Source organism: Palaemon carinicauda, chromosome 7 (assembly GCF_036898095.1).
Source record: "Palaemon carinicauda isolate YSFRI2023 chromosome 7, ASM3689809v2, whole genome shotgun sequence".
Taxonomy (NCBI): Eukaryota; Metazoa; Arthropoda; class Malacostraca; order Decapoda; family Palaemonidae; genus Palaemon; species Palaemon carinicauda.
In genome coordinates this window covers 71,627,573-71,630,814 of record NC_090731.1, presented here as the reverse complement: position 1 = coordinate 71,630,814, position 3,242 = coordinate 71,627,573, and positions in this window count along the sequence as shown.

Here is a 3,242-nt window from a genome sequence, read left to right as displayed (position 1 = left end):
TCTAATTTACCTTTTGGGTCAACAGTTAAGGCCAAGGTCCAGAAAAGGTGTTTTTACCATATTGTGGCCCCCCACTGCCGGTAATTTACATTTTGGGTCAAAAGTCAAGGTTAAGGTCCCGAAAAGGTCTTTTTGCCATATTGTGGCAACACTCCGCCTCTAATTTACTTTTGGGTCAAAAGTCAAGGCCAAGGTCCAGACAAGGTGTTTTTGACATATCATGGCCAATATCTACCTCTAAATTACTTTTGGGTTAAAAGTCAAGGTCAAGGTCCAAATAAAGCTTTTTTGCCATATCGTGGCCAATCTCTCCCTTTAACCCTGGATAGGTACGGTGGGTCGTACGCGACCCCGAGCGTCAAAAAAAAGAGGTTTTTCTCACGTGACTCACCCCCGTGACTGAATTTGTGGGTGATCGACCTGCAGGAGGTGTCTCCCTTATACGCTCTAGTAGTGTCCAGATGTGCATTGCTGTAGCTGTACTCCTTCCCCGATTTCTGAGACGCGTCAGGGTCGAGCGCGACCGAGTTTACCCTTCTAAGGTAATTTGCATAATTATCAAAGTTATTACGTATTATGAAATTGTCGTAGAATGGTGCAACTTGTATAGGTTATCAGTTGTGGAAAGTCTTGGTGGATTGTTTGGCTACCATGCGCATGATTTTTTTTTTAGTTAAAATGTCGTTCATCACCACGAGGACCATTTTACCGCGAGTGCCCCTTTTTCATTTTTTTTCATTTTTTTGCCAAGTCATTTTTCCGTAAGATATTGCCAAATAGTGTCGTAAAACTTTTGCTTGTTTAGTGTTGGAAAGTGTGTCTAGATGATCTGGCTACCCATGCGTGACTTTGTTTTAGTCAGATACGACGTAGTTATTGGTATATTGGGTATTTAACTGCGGTTGCCAATTTCTGTTTTTTTTTTCAATATTTGTAAAACTTTTTACGTAGTAAGGAATTGCCGTATATTATTCTTTTTATTTTCATGTTTATATGTTAGAAAGTGTGCCTTGATGGTTGGGCTAACACGTGCATGTCTTTTTTTTTTATCTGAGATGCCGTATATTAGAATGTTGGGCATTTTACCGCGAGTGCCCCTTTTTCATTTTTTTTTCATTTTTTTGCCAAGTCATTTTTCCGTAAGATATTGCCAAATAGTGTCGTAAAACTTTTGTTTTTTTAGTGTTGGAAAGTGTGTCTAGATGATCTGGCTACCCATGCGTGACTTTGTTTTTGTCAGATAGGACGTAGTTATTGGTATATTGGGTATTTAACTGCGGTTGCCAATTTCTGTTTTTTTTTTCAATATTTGTAAAAATTTACTACGTAGTAAGGAATTGCAGTATATTATTGATTTTTTTTTCATGTTTATGTGTTAGAAAGTGTGCCTTGATGGTTGGGCTAACACGTGCATGTCTTTTTTTTATCTGAGATGCCGTATATTAGAATGTTGGGCATTTTTCCGCGAGTGCCCCTTTTTATTTGTTTTGCTTTTTTTTTGCTTAGTCATGTTACCGTAAGGAATTGTGCAAGTAGTGTCGCAAAACTTATATTTTTATAGTGTTGGAAAGTGTTTCTAGATGATCTGGCTACCCATGCCTATCTTTTTTTTTAGCCAGATATGGCGTATATATAGGTATGTGTTCGATTTTCCAGTGATTGCCATTTTTTCGTTTTTTCCAATTTCTTTCAAAATTACTACGTACTAAGGAACTATCACAGAGTAATGATTCCTCTAGATGTTTATTTGTCGGAAAATTTTGTTTACTTCTTTTTTGATTGAATATCATCAAATTTTTTTAGCTAAAATATTATATTGTTTCACATTTTTGTTTTTTTTTCGATTTTATTTCCCTTCAAAAAAATTTTTTTGGGTCAGAATTTTAATTTTATAGTCGTAAAATAATCGACAATTATCCAGCAACCCACCATACAATTTTTATGCATATCCAATAATAATTAGATTAGTAAATAACACCTTGAAATTGACATACCCTTCCTACATTTCAAGTGGCAGATTAGGGAGTCTGAGTCAGTGTGGTTGGCGGCCATTTTGTGGACATATCCGAAGCGTAAGTTGCCCTATCTATATATATTCTTGTTCCCTATAGAATTTGTGATATTTTGGTATATTTTTACCTGCATAAATATCATATTATATATTAAATATATGTATTTTTTTACGAAATTTCTAAGTACTCAAAAAATTACCTTTAGATATGGCCCCTGATATAAATGTAATTTACAAAATAATGAAGATTTTTTTACATATTTCTATTTTAGGATAACATATGTTTATTCCCTAAAAAAATTAGCCACTTCCTATTTCATTTGGGTACCCAAAAAAATTCATGAAATTTGGACAAATTTTTTTGGCCAAAAAAAGTTACCCTTTTTTCTCATTTCAGATCTTCACCTCCATGGGTCTGACTTCATCCAAAATACATCAAGATGTGTCCTAAACATTCAAGAATCAATTCCTAAAAGGATTTGTGTATATATGTATAAACTTTTTTTTTATGAATTTTTATGTCAGGTCTTTTTTTTCTACTCAATTTTTTAAAATATTTATAATAAATAGTTTTTCTGCAGATGAGTAGTATTTATCTTTACAGTTGTTTTAAGCATTCATTGAAGTTTTTTTGGCAAAAGAAAAAAAGAGGTTACTGCAAAAACAGATTTTTCAAGATTTTTTTTTTGGCGTCGGGGTCGTTCGCGTCCGAGTATACCCTTAAAGGGGTGTCCGAGGAGCGTACCTATCCAGGGTTAATTCACTTTTTCGATAAAAAGTCTAGGTCAAGGTCCAGAAAGGTCTTTTTGTGATATCTTGGCCAATCTCTGCTGCTAATTTACTTTTTGGGTCAAAAGTTAAGGCCAAGGTCCCAAAAAGGTTTTTTTGCCATATCGTAGACAATCTCTGCCTATGATTTACTTTTTGTGTCCAAAGTCAAGGACAAGGTCCCGAAAAGGTCATTTTGTCACATCATGGCCAATCTCTGCCTGTAATTTACTTTTTGGGTCAAAGGTCAAGGCCTAGGTCTGAAAAAGATCTTTTTGCCATATCGCAACCACACTCTACTTCTAAGTTACTTTTTGGGTCAAAAGTCCAAGCCAAGATCCCGAAAAGGTCATTTTGCCATATCGTGGCCACACTCTGCCTGTAATTTACTTTTTGGGTCAAAAGTCCAAGCCAAGGTCCCGAAAAGTTCTTTTTGCCATGTCGTGGCCAATCTCTTCCGGTA